The 20,184-nt window shown below is 45.0% G+C and overlaps 1 long non-coding RNA gene across 1 annotated transcript; it reads right to left on the bottom strand.

Moving 5' to 3' along the window:
• Positions 1-1,550: 1,550 nt before the first annotated feature.
• Positions 1,551-3,387, bottom strand: LOC128348771 (uncharacterized). Its single transcript, XR_008318319.1, has 2 exons — positions 3,289-3,387; positions 1,551-1,831 (listed from the first exon to the last, which is right to left on the bottom strand). It is a non-coding gene; the product is annotated as an uncharacterized LOC128348771 (long non-coding RNA).
• Between the last annotated feature and the right edge of the window lie 16,797 nt (positions 3,388-20,184).

Below are 20,184 nucleotides of genomic sequence, written 5' to 3'. Positions count from 1 at the left end.
GAGGTTGTTCTCCATGGCCGGGGACGTGGTGACTCCTCTGCGCTCATGCCTGGATGCTGATTCGGTCGAGCAGCTCGTCTTCTTGAAGGCCAGCCTCCCCCTGCTGGGCTACCCCGAACTGGCTGTGGAGGGCGAGTGACTCGCGTCACCCCCCCTATGCAGCGCCTCCCACGCCACAGCAGTTCATCCCGGCCAGAAGATGTGTCACAGTCCATCCCTCTAAGCCCACCCTGCCACTAAAACATGCCCCGTGCTGCTGGCACATCCAGACACGCATGCATACACAGGCACCGCTGCACTGTCAGCCTGGGATGGTGGACTGCCAGGTGAGTGCTCCCAGCATGAGGGAGGGGTTACCACAGATGTGGCAGAGAGAGACTACAACTCCCATTTCCCACTGTCTCGATGGCTGGCCACCATCAAGACTAGGGACAATGGGAGCTGTAGTCGCTGTCTCTGCAGAAGAAATCTGTGGTGGGCCCCCCCCTGATGCTGGGAGCACCCACTTGCCCAGTGCTGAAGGCTGGGCCGTAGGGCAGCGCACCATCCATCCACAACCTCAGAGACAGGCTGCTGCGTGTGCGTGTGTGGGGGGCACAGTCAGGATTGGAAGGGACATCCCTGGGGGAGAGTAGTGGCTCTGTGCAATGGGCCTGTGCCTCCTGGCGAGGGGGGCACACTGTCACTGAGTGGGCTTGCCGCTAATTGCTAGCCTGCTTGCCTGCTAAAACTGTCATCATTGCTTCCTCCCATGAACAATTGCATTGAAGCTGAAATCTAAAAAAGGTCTGTCTGCTGCGTTTCTCAATGTGATGTAATTATTTCTGATTTCGGCTTGCTTGTCAGGTGATGTTTACTTCTTTCTTAATCTTCATGCTCTCCTCTGTTCAAATCCAAATATGTGGTTTGCCTTGGTCTGCTGAGCTATTAGGTTGTCGCCGCCGCCGCTGAGTGAGATGGTCTGCTCTGCTGCTGCCTGCTTTTTCTGGCCACAATGGGAGTAGTACTACTGCTGTGCCTGAAGCGGCACACACACACACATGCACCCCCCTCCCCCCCCAAAAGCTGTGTTGCCAATGATGAGCTTGATGCTGGTGCAGCCCTCACACAAATGTCTGTCTCACGCAGACAGAGAGAGCACACATTGCAACCTGAGGCAACACAGCCCTTTTCAGCCCTAACCCTCTTGCAGAGTGAGTGACTTGAGCAGCAAACCCGCACAGTGCACACACACAGGGGAATAAAGGCATCTTCTAGACTCCGAACTAGTGGTAATGTCGTATCATGTGATTGCACACAGTCTTTCTGCCCAGTATCTGCGGCATGCATTGGGATGCAATCCGAAAAAGCCTGCAAAAATTCTAGCTTGCTTTGTTGCAGAGACCTCTTCATGGTGTGTGGTGTTGTTGTGTGATGTGGTGTGGAGTGGTGTGTCCGTGTGGGGCCCGGTAAAGGACAGGACAGGTGCAATTCACTGTGCCTGTGCATGTGTGTGGGGAGATGCATCATTGCATTATGTTTCCAAATGAAGATCGGGTCATGTTTGCGAGTTGATTGACAGCATTTTATTTGAAGATTGTGCTTGCCCATACATAGATGCGGCGATCTCATGCCACAGAGTCAGACAGGAAAAGAAATGTCCAGAGACACGTGCGTGCTGCCATTCTCTTCTTATCTGCCATCATCATCCGTTACTCTTCAAAGCTGTGTGGGCGAGGAGGGGGCAACAACAACATGCAAAGCCTTGCTGCTCCAATTGCGGAGTGTTGTTGTCTTGCGTGCGTCCTCCACATGCTATGCGTGTTCCCTCCTGGCTGTGCCTGTCTGTTTACTGTAGTGGGCGAAAAAAGTTTGGATGAGGTGAGGTTCAGTGCAGGGCACTGTTGCTGGACTTGGAGTGGGATATGAGGCAGCAGAGTGGGGTGGGGTGGGGTGGTAGTGCCTAGTGGGTGTAGGCTGCCACCCCAATTTCAGGGGGGTGGGAGGGACAGAGGGCTGATTTTTTGTGAATTTCTGAAGTTTGTGTGTCTTTGGGGCAGATGGGGGGGCAGAAAGTGTATATGCCCCAAAAGAGTGGGGTGGGGTGGTAGTGCCTAATGGGTGTAGGCTGCCACCCCAATTTCAGGGGGGTGGGAGGGACAGAGGGCTGATTTTTTGTGAATTTCTGAAGTTTGTGTGTCTTTGGGGCAGATGGGGGGGCAGAAAGTGTATATGCCCCAAAAGAGTGGGGTGGGGTGGTAGTGCCTAATGGGTGTAGGCTGCCACCCCAATTTCAGGGGGGTGGGAGGGACAGAGGGCTGATTTTTTGTGAATTTCTGAAGTTGTTGTGTCTTTGGGGCAGATGGGGGGGACAGAAAGTGTATCTGCCCCAAAAGAGTGGGGTGGGGTGGTAGTGCCTAATGGGTGTAGGCTACCACCCAAATTTCAGGGGGATGGGGCAAAGGGCTGATTTTTTGTGATTTTTTGAAGTTTTTGTGTCTTTGGGGCAGATGGGGGGCAGAAAGTGTATCTGCCCCAAAAGAGTGGGGTGGGGTGGTAGTGCCTAATGGGTGTAGGCTGCCACCCCAATTTCAGGGGGGTGGGACAGAGGGCTGATTTTTTGTGAATTTCTGAGGGTTTTGTGTCTTTGGGGCAGATGGGGGGCAGAAAGTGTATCTGCCCCAAAAGAGTGGGGTGGGGTAGTAGTGCCTAATGGGTGTAGGCTGCCACCCCAATTTCAGGGGGGTGGGACAGAGGGCTGATTTTTTGTGAATTTCTGAGGGTTTTGTGTCTTTGGGGCAGATGGGGGGGCAGAAAGTGTATCTGCCCCAAAAGAGTGGGGTGGGGTGGTAGTGCCTAATGGGTGTAGGCTGCCACCCCAATTTCAGGGGGGTGGGACAGAGGGCTGATTTTTTGTGAATTTCTGAGGGTTTTCTTGGGTGCAGCAGAGCAGAGTGCTAGATTGATTCATTCCCATACTCGTCATAGTAATTAAGGAGAGAGTGAGAGAAAAGTGAGAGTGTTAGGGTCATTTAGAGTTGAGAGTACTATATGTTGCATGAATGAATGAATCAATCACTCTGCTGCACCCAAGAAAATCCTCTCTGCGTGGGGCTGCCTTTGTACGTAGTTCTGAAACTTCCATTAGTTCAGAATGTGGCAGCCAGATTGGTCTCTGGGGCAACCCAGAGAGACCATATTACGCCTATTTTGAAACAATTGCACTGGCTGCCGATATGTTTCCAGGCAAAATACAAAGTGCTGGTTATTACTTTTAAAGCCCTATTACCTTTTAAAGGCCCAAGTTACCTTAGAGAGCGCCTTCTTCTGCGTGATCCCCACCGCACATTAAGGTCATCTGAGGAGGTTCGTCTCCAGTTGCCATCAGCTCGTCTGGTGGCGACTCAGAGGCGGTCCTTCTCTATGGCTGCTCCGGGGCTGTGGAATGCGCTCCCTGCGGAAATCCGTAATTTGAATTATTTATTAGCCTTCAGGAGAGCCCTTAAAACGTATTTGTTTGGCCTGGCTTTCCAGGGTTTTTAAATTTTAACCCAATTTTGGGGCTTTTAATTACTGTAACTCTTTAATTGTTGTTTTAAAATGTTTTTAAATTGTTCATTGTTATATTGTTTTTAATTTGTTTTAGCTTTTCATTGTTTTAGTGGCTTGTTTTAATTGTAAACCGCCCTGAGCCATTTTGGAAGGGCGGTATATAAATCAAATAAATAAATAAATAAATGAGTCCTCTGGGTGAGATCATCAGGAGATTTGGTGCAGGGTGTTACCATAATGCTGATAACACCCAAATCTACTTCTCTTTGTTATCATAATCATCATCAGGAAATGGCATTCATTCCCTAAATGCCTGCCTATAGGCAGTAATGGGATGGAAGATAGAGGTGCTCATTGTATGGGTCCAGAATTTGAGGGATGAGACAGATCTTCCTGTTCTGGATGGGGTTACACTGCCCTGGAAGGAACAGGTACACAGGTTGGGACTAAGCTTGGATCCAGGCCTCACCTGGGATTTTCGAATACAAACTGATAGGCATTTAGCACATAGCATGCCTGATCTGAACAGTCATCAAGAATAATTGGGTTCTGATAATTCCAGGGGATAGATGAGTTGATGAAAATCAATTGGAGAAAATAATTAAATACAAGGACCTTCAGATTGAAATAAAATTATCCAGGAAGAGCAGTCATCTCATATACGGAGGTGCAGTGCATGAAAGGTAGGAACACTCTCTAGCAATTTTGGGTAGGGATAAACTTACTATAGAGCGCCTCCCAGCAGCTTCAGTTCTTTCAGAATGTCTTTGATGTGTCACTGCATGATGATATAACTCTGAGGGCTTCTGAAGGAACAAATGGGAGGTGCTGGTGAGAGCTGCCATTTTTTTCAAGAAACTGTCATCAGAGTAATGTTTTGGTATCACTTAGCATAGCTCCAAGGAGCCTTGGGTGGGGGGAGATAGCTGCCAGATAGTGTTCACTGGAAGAAATTCTGGCTGCAGTGGTGAAAACCCCAGATTTTGCACCCCCTGAATGTCATGGCCTTGAACATTGCTGAAATAGTGACTTTTGACTTTCACAACCATAAATGATGCTGCTGAATTGGGTTGGGGGGGGATTTTGCCTTCATCATGTCTTCTTCTGTATGATCCCCACCACACATCATCCCCTCTCATCAAGAGAGGTCCATCTTGGTATGCCACCAGCTCGTCTGGTGGTGACTCAGGAGCAGTCCTTCTCTATAGTCGCTCCTGGGCTGTGGAATGCACTCCCTAGACATTCATGGCTTAACATCTTTACCAGCCTTTAAAAGAGCCCTCAAGACACACTTTAGCCAGGCTTTTGTTAATCTCTGAATGTTTTAAATTTTTAATTGCTGTTTACATATTTAAATTGCTGTAATCCTTGAATGTTTTAAATTTTTGTTTCATAGTTAGTTTTATTCTGTTTCTATTGTGTTTATTTTTGTGACCGCCTTTGGAGTCAGCTGGTATATGAAATAATTACATATAATTTTGGCCATTCTCTCACATATAAGATGAGGACAATTGAGACCTGGCTTGTCATCTACAACTAACAGTAACACAGAGCTCCTCTCTCTCCCTTGGTGGTCTGTGTTGTTTCCCCTGCCTGCTAATTAAAACAGTATGATTACAACAAGCTTTACATTATTTACTTTGCTTTCATTAGGAATGCTGCCCAAGTTTAATCCCTCTACACAGAAAGACATAAATAAGGAGTGCAACTTAGCAGTTACACAAGAACCTACGAAAGTTCAAAGAGCAAACTTTAGAGCAAGTTTCCTCTAGTCCAGCATCGTGTTTCTCACAGTAATCAATCCATTGCTTCTGGGAAGCCCAGAAGTTGGACATGTAGCTAAATAACTTTGTCCCATTGTGTTGCTTAGTTGACTGGTATTCAGAAGCAGTATTGTCTTGTCACCTGGAGGCAGGCGACGAGACATCATTTCTAGTAGCCATTGATGGAGTATCCTCCATTAATGTGTCTATTCACCCTTCTAAAGCATCTAGGCTACTGGCCATCACCACATTCTGTGGCAATGAATCCATACATTTATTATGTGCTATGTGGAAAAGTGCTTTTGTTTGTCTGTTCTGCATACCCTGCCAAACAGATTTATCAAATGGCCCCCAGTTTCCAGTATTATGGAAGAGGGTGAAAAACTATCAATTTTCCCTACACCATGCATAAATTGACAAACTTCTTTCAAGATTTATATATGTGTAACTTGTCCAATAAATACTCCAGAATTAGAGCCAAACTAGATGTGTCTGTGACAGGCCAGTTTCTTTAAACTCTCATCTGCCCTAATCACATAAAATGGTGGTGGTAGGGAAACCATTTGATATTTAGAGCAAAGCTGTGAGCTCAGCTAGGAGATGAATGGAAAAGAGTCTGTGGGGAGTAAGTGGCTCACACATGTAATCCTTTGGTTCTTAAAATCAGATCACTCCTGCCTTTACATATGATCAGCAACTGCCTGTGTTTAAACTGCCTGTGAGAACTTCATCTGCTATTATTATTAACTTCATCTGCTATTATTCCAGTTAATAATTTGAACATGGTTGGCAGACAGGTGATCAGTCTATAATTACTTGGAACTGCACCTTTTGCTGGGTCTTTCATGATGAGATGAGTTTTCCCAGTTGTTAGCCATTGTTCAATATCACCTCCTTGCAAAATGTGATTGAACTGTTTTGATAGCTGTTTATGAAGGCTTGTTAGGTGTTTAAGCCAAAAGCCATGCAGTTCATCGTTGCCTGGCGCAGTCCAATTTTTAATTTTCTTTGCTCTTTCACTTATTAATTCTGGTGTTATTATTAGATCTTGCATTTGTTGGTTACATTTTTTGACCTCTTTCATCCAGCCTGCTTTTTTATTATAATCTATTGGATTGTCCCATAATTTCCCCCAGAATTGCACTGTTTCTTCTTTATTTGGTGTTTCTATTTGTATACTGCCCTTCCAAAATGGCACAGGGCAGTTTACAGTTAAAACAAACCACTAACACAGTAAAGAGCTAAAACAAATTAAAAAACAATATAACAATTAACAATTTTAAAACATTTTAAAACAACAATTAAACAATTACATTGATTAAAAACCCTGAAATCGGGTTCTGAATTTTATAATAGACCAGAAATTAAAAAAACCCACAATTTAGGAAGCTGAGAAAGCTTGGGTGAAAAGATGGGTTTTCAGGTGTTTTTTGAAAATTGCCAGAGATGGGGAGGATCATATCTCAGCAAGGAGCGCATTCCACAATCTCAGGGCAGCAACCGAGAGCGCCCGTCTCTGTGTAGCCACCAAGCAGGTCCGCGGCAACTAGAGACGGACCTCTCCAGATGACCTCAATGAGCGGTGGGGCTCATAATGAAGAAGACGGTCTCTTAGATACCCAGGGCCTAAGCCATTTAGGGCTTTGTAACTAGCACTTTGTATTTTGTCCGGAAACCTATTGGCAGCCAGTGTAACTCCATCAGCAGGGGAGTAATGTGGTCTCTCTGAGATGACCCGGAGACCAACCTGTCTGCCACGTTCTGAACCAACTGAAGTTTCCAGACTACGTACAAAGGTAGCCCCATGTAGAGCACACTACAAAAGTCAAGTCTGGAGGTCATCAACAGTTGTACCATAGTTTTGAGGTCATTGATCTCGATAAATGGGCGCAGCTGGTGTATCAGCTGGAGCTGATAGAAGGCACCCTTGGCCACTGCCTCAACCTGAGAAACCAGGGAGAGGTGTGGATCCAGAAGTACTCCCAGACTGTGAACCTGATCCTTTTGGGGAAGTGTGACCCCATCTAGAACAGGGAGATCAAAATCATCTCTAGAGTTCTGACCCCGTAGTCAAGTCAAGTTTTATTTACGGTCCTAGACCAAACAAGACCCCGTACAATAAGTACCTCCGTCTTATCTGGATTCAGCTTCAGTTTATTCTCCCTCATCCAGCCCATTACTGCTTCTAGGCAGGCATTTAGGGAGGATATGCTAACTCCTGAAGACGCTGACATGGAGAAGTAGATCTGGGTGTCATCAGCGTACTGGTAACACCCAGCTCCTAATCCCCTGATGATCTCTCCCAGCGGTTTCATGTAGATGTTAAAAAGCATTGGAGAATGTACGGAGCCTTGAGGAACACCATACTTCAGCTCAGATTTTGAAAAGCAACAATCTCCAATTGACACCATCTGGAATCTATCTGAGCGGTAGGAGCAGAACCACTGTAGAACAGTGCCTCCCACCCCCAACCCCCTCAGACGTTCCAGAAGGATACTATGGTCAATAGTATCGAAAGCCACCAAGAGATCTAAAAGGACCAACAGAGTCACACTTCCTCTGTCAATTCCCAATTGGAGATCATCCATCAGGCTGACCAAAGCAGTCTCCACCCCATAGCCTGCCCAAAAACCATTTTGAAATGGGTCTAGATAATCAGTTTCCTCCAAGACCGCCTGGAGCTGAGATGCCACCACTCAATTACCTTGACCAACCATGGGAGGTTGGAAACAGGCCTATAATTGCTCAACTAAGGGATCTAATGCAGGCTTCTTTAGAAGAGATCTAATGATTGCCTCCTTAAGACAAGGAGGCATCCTGCCCTCCCTCAGAGAAGCATTTATGATTTCTACCAGGCTGTTTACAACAACCTCCCTGCTAGATCCAACTAGCCATGTTGGACAAGGGTCAAGAGAAAAAGTGGTAGGCCTCACCACTCCAAGCAGCTCGTCCACATCCTCAGGAGTCACAAACTGAAACCGATTCAGTTGAATCACATAAGAGGAGTCATTGGGCACCTGCAGCTCAGACATCAAATTAATTGTGGAGTCTCCATCTAGGTTGGCCCGAATCCGAGAGATTTTATCTGCGAAAAACTCTTTAAACACATCACAGTGGGTAACTGATGACTCCACATTCTGGTTCAAGGGAGGGGGGCAGATACTAATTACCTCACAACCCTGAACAACTCTGCTGGACGTGAACTCACAGAGGCAATATGGGCAGAAAGGAACCGCCTCTTTGCCACACGTATTGCCTGAGCATAGATCCTTAGATGTGCTTTATGTTGCAATCTGTCAGATTTGAGTCGAGTCTTCCTCCACTTGCACTCCAGTCGCCTACCTTGCCGCTTCAGTCCCCGTAGATCTTCCGTATACCAAGGGGCCAAATTTGAAGCGGGTCAGAGGGGACACTTGGGAGCAATCGTGTCTACTGCCCTGGTGAGCAAGTTGTTCCAATTCTCAACCAGGGCATCAACAGGATCACCAGCAAAGCCAACATTAAATCCCTCCAAGGCTTCTTGGAATCTTAATGGATCCAATAACCTCTTCGGGCGGACCATTCTAATGGGTCCTTCGCCACTGCAGAGGTGGGAAGTGGTCGTAAGTCCAACCTTAGTCAGATGGTGGTCAGTCCATGACAATGGACAGGAGTCCCCACCCACAGAACACAGGAGTCCCCACCCACAGAACACCACCCTGATCAGAGTAAAATACCAAATCAAGCGTGTGACCTGACCAACGACCACTTGGGATAGGCCCATAGTTGTCATGGTCGCTATGAACTCTTGAGCTACCCCGGACAGATTGGTCCTGAAGTGAACATTGAAATCCCCCAGCACCAAGAGTCTGGGAGACTCCAACCCAAGTTCCACTACCAAGTTCATGAGCTCAGTAAGGGATTCCACTGGGCAGCAGGGCTATCAGTACACCAACAGAAGTCCCAATCTATCTCTGGTCCCCAAACTCAAGTACACACATTCAATATGGTCCGGTACCCTGACAGGGACCCTGGTAAGGGAGATGTTATCCCTATAGACCACAGCCATCCCACCTCCCCGCCCACGTCCCCTCACCTGCTCCTCTACAGAATATCCTGGAGGGAGAAGCTGGGACCAAACTGGACCACTAGCCTCCCCCAACCAAATCTCGGTAATACATACCAGGTCAGCCCCTTTATCCATGATCAAATCATGGATGAGTTCAGATTTATTTTGGACTGACCGGGCATTGCAGAGGAGCAGGGAAAGGCTATGTGGGTTGTTGGCAGTGCTCCCTAAGGTCAAAGAGCTGGCAGGACAGCCAGAAGGGGAGACGGCTATTAAATTTCTGACTACCCTTCCCCTGGAACGGCCCGCTGACCTGCCAATGTTACTTCTTCTATTGCCCATCACCACCGGGATAGCTGCCCCATAGTCAACGAAGGCACCCCCTGTTCCTCCATCTCCAGATGATCCCAAACACATTACAGCAACTTCAACCCAAGTATAAAACAGCTTAAAACTAATTAAATAGAAGCCCTCTAGCCCTCGCCCTCATTCTCCCCCGAAGTGGCTCCCCCAAAGGGGCAACCCCCTTTGGTGTCGCCCCTTCGGTGGTGACCCCGCCAGCACAAGGAGCCTTCCTATAAAGCCCGAAACTGAGCAAGTGACCCAAGGATCAGCTGAGTCACTCAGGGGCTGCTCCCAGTCCTCCCCACACTTCCCACAGATATTGATCTGAGGCTGCAGCCCCATAGGGGAAGCAAAAGCAGGCAGGCAACAGCAGAAGGAACCCCAGCACACACCTGGTCTCTCACTCCAGGCAGCACTGGGTGGGAGATAGATGGACTCTCCCTTTCCCCCTCTCCTGGGCTTCTTGTCCCTATGTCATTGGGACAGACCAAAGTGTAAAACAAATAGCTCTACTTCTGGTACATTTTGTTAGCCCTTAGTGATGGACTAAAAGCAGACCTAGCAATATCTATATCTATATCTATATCTATATCTATATCTAGATATATATATCCCAATTACATTTACCATTGTGATAATATTTTAATATTTGTTCCTTTTTGTAACATTTCATTTGGCGTCATACCAGTTGAAATGGTGCCTGTTTATGCTCTTCAAAAAATGGCTTTGGTTTGGAATTTCATTCATGGTTATTTGTTCTTTCATTTAGTGCACATCTCGGCTGTGCGCTCTGTAATTTCCTAATGAGAACATTATAAATGCCTGGAGGCTCATTAAATGCTTGGCTTTTTTTCTTGGAGGTGGGGGGGTGAAATATGAGGCACATTTTTAATATTTAATGTTTCATCATGAATCTGAGGAAAAGCCAGACATTTCCTGAGATTCATGCAATGGAAAATATTTATGTGGTACCCTAGTCACAATCCTGCAGTAACATGCTCAGCACCACAGCACTATTGTAAAACTGGTTTAACAGGAGAAATTTATTATGGGCCTACAATTCTTCAGGCTGTTCAGACAGACCTCACTTTGGAGGGAAACTCTCTGAGTAACAAAAATAGAATAGAACAGATAAGACAAGATACAGAACCTTTGATTGAATGATTAAGTGCCATCAAGTTGGTGTCGACTCAGCAACCACATAGATAGATTCTCTCCAGGATGACCTGTCTTCAACTTGGCCTTTAAGGTCTCTCAGTGGTGCATTCTTTGCTGTCATAATCAAGTCCATAAGAGGTCAGCCTGTTCTTCTCTTTCTCTTTCCTTCAACTATCCCCAGCATTATGGACTTCTCAAGGGTCCTGGGTCTTTCCATAATGTGTCCAAAGTATGATAATTTGACCCTGGTCATTTGTGCCTCGAGTGAAAATTCTGGATTGATTTGTTCTATGATCCTTTTGTTTGTTTTCCTGGCTGTCCATGGTATCCAAAGTCTTCTCCAACACCAAAGTTCAAAAGCGTCAATGCTTTTTCTATCTTGCGTCTTCAGAGTCCAGCTTTCGCATCCATAGAGTGTCACATGGAAAACCATTGCCTGAACGATTCTAATCTTTGTAGATATAGACACATCACAGCATCTAAATATCCTTTCCAAGGCCTTTAACCTACCAAGTGCTAGTCTGTGGCGTATTTCTTGACTGCTGGATCCTTTACTGTTGATAGCTGATCCTAAAAGGCAGAAGCTATCCACCACTTCAATGCCTTAATTGTCAATTCTGAGGCTGGTTGTTGTACCCGGTATCATTTTGCATCCAAATTGATTCGCACATCCCTATAATATACCTCTTAAAGTTCTTCATTTTAAAAGTTCATCCTTGCTTCTAAAAATGGTACCACAGGGAAAACCTCAAAGGCTCTATCCACTCTCCTCTGAAATTTAAAAGCATTTTTCCCCTGAATTAGCTTCAAAGTTGTCAAGTCATAATTTTCATAAGTTTTTATGTTGTTCATACAAAGCCACTTAATATAGCCTCACCCCATTTTCTAACCTGATCTTTTGACGCTAATCAAATTTGTCAGACTGAAGTGCTGAACAGACATTTCAACTTTCTTTAGGACTGCGTATCCTTCAGGTTTTTTTTCTAGTCTTCATTTCTTTATGTGGAACCTCCATTTCTCTGACCTTGCAAGAGTTGACAGGTGAATCAGAGATCACTCTAGTCCTGAGGCACCTCCCCTGCAATCTGTCTTTGGACTCTCATGAAGAACTATCATTTGTGCCCTTGCAACATCATAGTGAACAGTCATTGCAATTTAAACCCAATACACAGAACTATAACGACCCTAATATTTTATGGCTGTTTAGACTGCATTTCATGACTGTTTCTGCCTTGGTAACCACTACTTGCACTGACTTCCAGCCTCCAGAGCCACTCACGGAAATGGCCATGTACAGGCAAATGGCACATATGGACCCTGTAATGAATGTTTTGATTTATGAGGGACACAAAGTTATTATGCTGATTTCTTTGCAGAGGACAGTGCTCAAATACCTGCATGATAATGATGCAGCAGGACACTTGGGGTATGAGAAGACCCCATGTGTCCTCAGGGACACACTCACAGTCACCAATAGTCATGTATTAATACTATGAACCAAACCAAACTTTGATATCATGGAGAAACACTGTACAATATTATCATTTTGTGGAAAGTTCTTGGCATGGAGCCCATGATCTCGGAAGGCTATCTTATCAACAAATGTTATCTTGCTTTGTGTCCTTGAATGAATAGAGGGTGATGAGCTGGGGTGAGAGAAATCCCCCCCCCCAGTGTGTTTAGATAATATATCTTTTTCAAGGAAAATCAGTCTGCTTGGGGCTTTGGCAAGAACATATCTCTCTCAGGTAATCAAGTGAAAGTATTCCTTGGGGGAAAAAATATTATCAAAACACATTGGAATAAATTTTTCTTCAGCAGCTGCTCTTGTATTATTTATTGTTGTTGTTGTTTACAGTCAGACAGGTGTTATTGACTGGTTTCTTTTATCCAGACATCAAGTCCTTCCCAAGGACCTGGGATGGCTGAATTTCATTATCTATATTGTTGCTGTTGTTATTATTATAGATATCATCGCAGAATATAGGCTGTTTCCAGTAAAGCTGCTGTTGCTGCTGCTTATTCTTATTCTAGGCCATCTCAACTGATATGATTTCATTTCACTGTGAGTGAATTTTCTCCATTTTGTTCCTTATCACTCATTTGGTTCACTCTGCCCTGTTAAACTCCAGTTTAACTAGGAGAATGCCTAGATTGTTGATCAGGAGGATATATCGTTTGCCAAAGATATATGTTCCTTCAGTTCACTTGCATCTCTTTCCCTGACCCAATAGTATTGATGCAAATGTTCACAAGACACACTACTTTTTTGCAGGGTTGTTGTTGTTGTTGCAATATTGATGTGATTATATATATCAGAGATTCTCCACGTTGGGTCTCCAGATGTTATTGGACTTCAACTCCAATAATCCCCAGCCCCAGTGGCCTTTGGTTGGGGATTATGGGAGTTGAAGTCCAATAACATCTGGGGACCCAACGTGGAGAATCCCTGATATATATGATATAGGGGGCCTGAATGAATTGAAGAATAGACAGAGGCTACATTCACATGTAACATGAAACTGGAAGTTCCTTCACTTCTGGTTTTGCAAACTGTTGATCCGAATTCAGGCAACCACAGTCACAGCAAAAAATGGAACCGCTGTTTCCCTCCCCAAAGGGAATTTTTCTCATTTTCACTTTCAGTTTTCTCATACTTTCACACCTCTATGTTTCATCCAAATGCTGGCACTGCTGCTTGTCTTCTCCCAAACTGGAGTTGAGGGAAGAAGCTTCTCCCTCACTCTGGCTGCTATTGGCTGTGCGGGTTTCACAAAAGGAGGAAGTCTGCACAACCAGCTCCTCCACCTCTCTGAAGTCTCACTGTCAGCAGAGGGGTCACTCTCCAGTATGTCTGAATGTGGAAGGGAGAGCAGTGGGAGGGGGACATGGAGCTGCTGGTCCAACCTAAAGTTCCATATTACATCCAAAGATGGCCAGAGTGTGCATTTAAAGTGTTTTATACAAAATTCAGAAATAAAAATGGAACAGTGAAGGAGTTCTAATGAATTGCTTCCACTTCAGAAACAAATCAAGGTTAGAAAGAGAACTTCAAAATCCAGGGATACATTTTGATAAGAAGGATTTCAGAAGAACTCCAAGCCAAATGAAAATTGATCAATTTCACAATTACCACTACCCATGCTCAATTATTTGTAAGCATATGGAATATTGTAACACAAAAGGCATATAAGCACTACTGCATGCCCAGGGATTTGGTATTATGCTCCTATGTGGTACAGAAATAAAAGCTCTATTGAGTTACAAACCAATACATTTTCATTATTTCAGCAACCAATAAGTATTCAGTGAATACGAAATGGGAAACTGGATTTAAATCAATGATTTAAACCATTATAGTTTCTCAATGAGATTCAGATAAAGATTGAAATCAGTGATTTAAATTGCCTTGATTTACGTAAATCAATCCTCCCATTCTTGCAAGAGAGGATAGAACCAAAAGGTGCAGCCTTATTAAAGGATTTGACACATTGCTAAGATAAAGATGTTGTTTAAACATAGTTTGTGCCAGCTGGGCATCTGTTTTTGTGTGTTTGGTTTGCACTGTAGCTTCCCAACAACCCTTGGTTTAATAATAAGATGTGGATTTTCTCCTGTTGACATTCCAGCCCATTTGCTGGGAGGGCCTAGTGCCCATTTGCAAGTTGCTCAAAACACTTGCCATTTCAACTGGGCAATGAGAGGTTTATTTGGGAAGCCTCACATACTAGCAAAGCTGCATCTGCTCTGCCAGATGCCACACCTCTGTGTCACCTGCCATGCCAGATCAATCACCACATGTCTCTATTTCCTGCTACATCTGCTGAAATTGCCATCAGCCAAAATTCTAAAATAATCCACATGGTGTGTATGTGTGTGAGGGGGGAGGTACATTAGCATAGTCTTCGTGCTGTTGTTGATTTCCCAGTCTATGCAAAGCTGAACAGATTCTGGTTCAAAAGCAGGGAAAGCAGCCTTCTGCTGTGAAAACCTAAGTCACTTCTGGCAAACTTAGACAAATGCAGAACAGACTAGGCAGCTTTGTGTCAGCCCCTCCATTTCTCCACTGTAACCTTTAGGAATGCTCAGTTCATGGTGTGATATCATGAATCCTTTAACTGTGACTAATGGCAAGGAGCAGGCAACAAAGCTTCATGAGGTCCTCTTTGCTCTGAAGGGAGCACTACAGCTATCTTACCTACTGCCAGCTACACTATATTTTATTTATTTATTTTTATTTAACATATTTCTATACTGCCCAAAATTTGCATCTCTGGGTGGTTTACAATTAAAATCATTTAAAACATTAAATCAATTAAAATCAATTAAAAGCAACATTAAAGATTTAAACCATGAATCTAATTAAAAGCTGGGTGAATAAATGTGTCTTCAGAGACTTATAAAAGTTGCCAGAGATGGGGAGGCTCTTATTTCAACAGGGAATGCATTCCAAAGACCTGGGGCGGCAATGGAGAAGGCCCATTCCCCAGTAGATGCCAAACGAGTAGGTGGCAACCGCAGACGAACCTCTCCAGATGATCTTAACAGGCATTTGGACTCATGGCGAAGAAGACGTTCTCTTAAATACCCAGGGCCTAAACTGTTTAGGGCTTTAACGGAAATAACCACTTTTGAAACTGCCTTGGGATGTCTTAGGCAGTATAAAAATTGAATGAATGGATGGATGAAAATCTAAGGTGAAAAACAACAGAAAGTAAACTTTACACACATCCTTACAAACACCACATCCCCATCCCACTCAGTCAGAGGCCCTGCACCACTCAGCAGCTCCTGAGTTGCTCAGGGACTTAGAAAAGAACTGATTTTAAGCTGGACAGCACAGCTGGCAGATAGTGACATGCCCGATGTAATGGTTCCACTGGAGTGAAGAGGACCTCAATAAGCCTGTCTTCTGCTTCACCTGTCAGTCACAGGTAAAGGAGGGGAAGGGGAAAGGAGGGCAAGAGGATGAGGGAGTCCAACAGACATTTTGAATCTCTGACAGAGTTCCACCACAACAGTAGAGAGCCAGGCCTCCTGAGAATTCCAACCGCCAGAAGCTCCCTGTTGTTATTGTGGAACTCCCTTCAACAAGGCCTGACAGAGATAATGTCAGAACACTGCACAGGAAGTGGTGTAGGAAGGGCATAAGAAACCCGTGTTTGGGCTCCCTGCTCTCCCCTACAACCTGGCAGAGGCCACACGGTGCCCCTTCTCTCCCACTGTGTGCTGTCCCTTCCCTCCCACCGTGCGTGTGGCAGAGCAGTGTGGTGGCTAGCTGAGCGGGGTGGGGCAGAGCAGTCTTCCCCTGGCTGCTCCATAAGGGAGGCCACTGCCACATGTATTCTGGGAAAGAAAGGGCACCGTGCAGTGGGACCGCCACTGGGTGCCCATCACGGTGAACATGGTGCCCCAGAAAGAACTGGTGGCGGCTCCTGTTCTTCGAACCCATGCACACAACTCCACCCTGTGCACACACAGGCCTACAAGTTTGTATTACGTTACATTGCATTTCTTCATTCTGTGGCACAATGTTAAATGCAAAGGTTTCTAAATAAATTCAGAATCTTACATGGTTGCAACAATTTAACTGTTTCTTTTCAGCAATTGGAGGAATTGAAGGAGAAGACCTAGGGATAAAAGAAGCAGCAGCAGCAGCTTTGAACTGTGAAAATGAAAACTTTACCACAGACTTCTAAGGCTGACTTCTTACATGTTCAGGACTTGATTACTGCAACATCAAGCAATGTCTGAACAGGTGTGAAACAGCCACCACAGATCAAATGCCATAGGCAGAATTTTCTTATCACTTGACATCACCTCAAATTCAGTGCTTTTCAAGTGAGGCAGCTGACATACTCAGCTGCAAGTGATGGTGGGCTAAGTCATCAAGTGTAACATTGATGGTGCCAAATAAAGGATGATGCCAGTGCTAAAAATAATAATGTGGTGAATTTGCATATTTGAATTACTACTAATTGCCAAGTAGCATCTGATCAGTGAGATCAGATGTCATTGTTATAAAAAGACTTTTCTTTTTATTCTTTCTTTATTTATTTATTTTACATTTATATCCCGCTCTTCCTCCAAGGAGCCCAGGGCAGTGTACATAGTTAAGTTTCTCCTCACAACAACCCTGTGAAGTAGGCTAGGCTGAGAGAGAAGTGACTGGCTCAGAGTCACCCAGCAAGTATCATGGCTGAATGGGGATTTGAACTCGGGACTCCCCGGTCTTAGTCCAGCACTTTAACCACTACACCACACTGGCTTTTTTGATGCTTTTAAAAAAAAGAAAAAAATCAAAGGTTTAAGATCAAAACCCCAACTTGTATGGTACTCTCCAGCACAAGTGAACAAAAGCAGAAGTACCAAGAATGCAGACATCCCAATGTCCTGATTTTGATCACGTGGGCTGGGAGCAGGCGCAGCCCGTGAATGTGTCTCGGGGGCGGGGGGCGGGGGCGGCTTCTTTAAGTGTAAATGGAGCCGGTGCTCCGTGCTGCCCAGCAGTCCCCGTGGCAGGGAATCGCCTCCGCCACTCACCTGGCTCCCACGGAGGCGAGCCCGTGCCAGTGGGCAGGTGAGTGGCGGAGGTGATTCCCCACCACGGGGGCTGCTGGGCGGCACGGAGTACCGGCTCCGTTTACACTTAAAGATGTCAAACCCCCCGCAGAGGTGTGTTCACAGGCTGCACCTGGCTGGGAGGTATTGTCCAATCCAGCCCTTTGAGATCCTATGGTTATTGTCAGCACTGGCAAGGTTTACCAAACATTGTCAGATATTAGGAACATAGGAAGCTACCTTATACCGAGTCAGACCATTTTTCCATCTAGCTCAATATTGTCTACACCGACAGGCAGCATCTTTCAGGCAGGAGTCTCTCCCAGGCCTACCTGGAGATGCCAAGGATTGTGTTTGAGGCCTTCTGCATGCAAACAGATGCTGTATCACTGAGCGATGGCCTCAGACCCTAAGGGGAATATCTTACAGGAGACAATGCTCACATGTAGTCATCCATCCAAATGCAAACCAGAACAGACCCTGCTTAGCAGAAGGGACAGTTCATGCTTTTTACCACAAGACCAACTCTTAATAGCAAATGCCCACAGAGGCACACATACTATACAAGCAGAGTGAACTCTATTGCCATACAGCAAGTTCTTTTCTTTTTTACCACATCACAAAAGGGCAGCAAATTAATCCTCCTAGTTCCACTGATGAACATCTTTTCACGATAGCTGCTGGAACTAATTATCATCTGAAAGGACCAAGTAAATTAATGAATTCCATTTACATAGACATAGAGGACCATCCCCAAGAAGGCATGAAATGGCCGGAAAAATGAAAACGGTGCTTGTGGATATTAAAAGATGGCTGTGGCCAGTTGCAAGAACTGTCTGTCAAAGTCAAATAACATTGTACATGTTTCTTAGAAGAGAAAATGCTTCCTTGTCAGCTGCAGAGGTGCCCTAAGACTGGAGTATGGATCCCACTAGCTGGAACTACAAACAAATGTCTTAGCTAATATACTAACAGAAGGTGAAGAGGATCTAGACACTTACCCCAAGAGAGTACCCCCCCCCTTTAAATTGCTCATTTTATGCTATTTCCCCCTTTGTCATTCATCCAGCCACTTCCCATGTGCCAATTCTGTCAACTTTGCCAAGACTCATTCGATCCCCAAGCTTCTTATGACAAAACTACTTTGGTCATGATGGGGAGAATGATTGCTCTAGGTTCTCTCTCTCTCTCTCTCTCTCTCTCTCTCTCTCTCTCTCTCTCTCTCTCTATCTCTATCTCTATCTCTATCTCTATCTCTCATTCAATTTATGTTAATGATAATGCACATATTATACTCTTCTTGCACTCTGATTTTCAAAACCAGCTTTGTTTGATGGCCCTTAGATTTGACCCTCTGGACTAATAGATGAAAGCAAAGGCCTCACACTGGCAAGGACAGTTTTCCCAAGCACCCCGCCAGGTGCTGCATGTTACTAATGATCAACATTCAGTTCATAGCAAGACTAACGCTGAGCCAGTTCTTTCCTGAAAACGATTTACTCTAAACTTAATCACAGGACAAAAGGGGTGATGAAACCAACCCCCTTTGGCTGATCTTACTTTTCTGCCATCACTGCTTTGTGCAATGGTGACAAAGGGTGCTCATACCAACAGCTGGAGGCTAGCATTTCTCCCAGAATTCTCCCTTCAAACAACGCTATGTCAGCTAAGAGGCTTTCTGTTAGTGGGGGGATGCTGCCCTCCTCACTGGCAGCCACCGCACCATCTTTCCCCAAGAATGGCACTTTCCCTCAGAATGGCAGCATATGCCACAGCAGCATTACAAGGAGGAAAGTTTGTGATATTACCAAAAATGACAGCCGCCAACTTGAGGGAGGAGTGCCACCAGGTCTGGTTTTAAATTGAATGGCAACCCAGGTATAAAACAACCTGGGTGCTCCTCTTGCCCACTATTCATTTACCTTTTTGTGTTGTGTTATTTGCATGGATGATTATCTCTGTCACATCCGACACAATGAGAAGGGTTCAAAATGACTAACGTGATGCTTTGTGCAACACTGAAAAAGGGAAATCAAAAGTAGACCAAAAATAGATCTATTTGTATAAAAATGGATGTGATAGGCCCTGTTGGCCAATTATGTAGTTTAAAATAGAATCTTTATATATAATTCTCCTAAATATATCCGTTGCTAATCCCATGTGTAGCAGCTCTCATGACAGTTCATGAGCAAGCTGCCAATTAGTGATGGGGATGGGTAGAAAGAACCTGCTGGCCAGGAGAAAGGCTGAGCAGTAGGGGAGGAGAAGCAGTGACTGTGCCAGCTGGCCACCAATGGAGGAGAAGTGATGGCCTGGCCACCAAGGGAGCACAAACTGGGGCTGAATGGGAGGAGCATAAAATGAAGATGGTGGGGAGAGAGGGAGAACTATTGGCACAGATGCTCTGCACCAAGTCAGCTAGTAAAGAATAAAACACTTTGACTAAAGTTTTAATGCACTGAAATATTAGTTTGTATAAATGATTATAAACCACCTGAAGACTTGGAGCAGTATACAAATATGAGAGAGAGAGAGAGAGAGAGAGAGAGAGAGAGAGAGAGAGAGAGAGAAGATCTTTTTTGATAAGCCTATCTTGTTGGGGGTTAAAGTGAATAGAGATCTGACCTGTATATGTATAGAAATATATAAATTGGGTAAATATTGAATTTCACCACATACAGCTTTGCTACTTATGGAGGTTATGCAGACGACTTTGCTGGGGAGGAAGGGCAGGCTGTGGGGAGCAAGCCTGCCTTCCCCAACTGATAAGCAGCCGCC

The sequence above is a fragment of the Hemicordylus capensis genome, chromosome 3 (genome assembly GCF_027244095.1).
Source record: "Hemicordylus capensis ecotype Gifberg chromosome 3, rHemCap1.1.pri, whole genome shotgun sequence".
Classification (NCBI taxonomy): Eukaryota; Metazoa; Chordata; class Lepidosauria; order Squamata; family Cordylidae; genus Hemicordylus; species Hemicordylus capensis.
The sequence above is the reverse complement of the archived record's forward strand: the minus strand, read 5'-3'. Positions and strand labels throughout refer to the sequence as shown.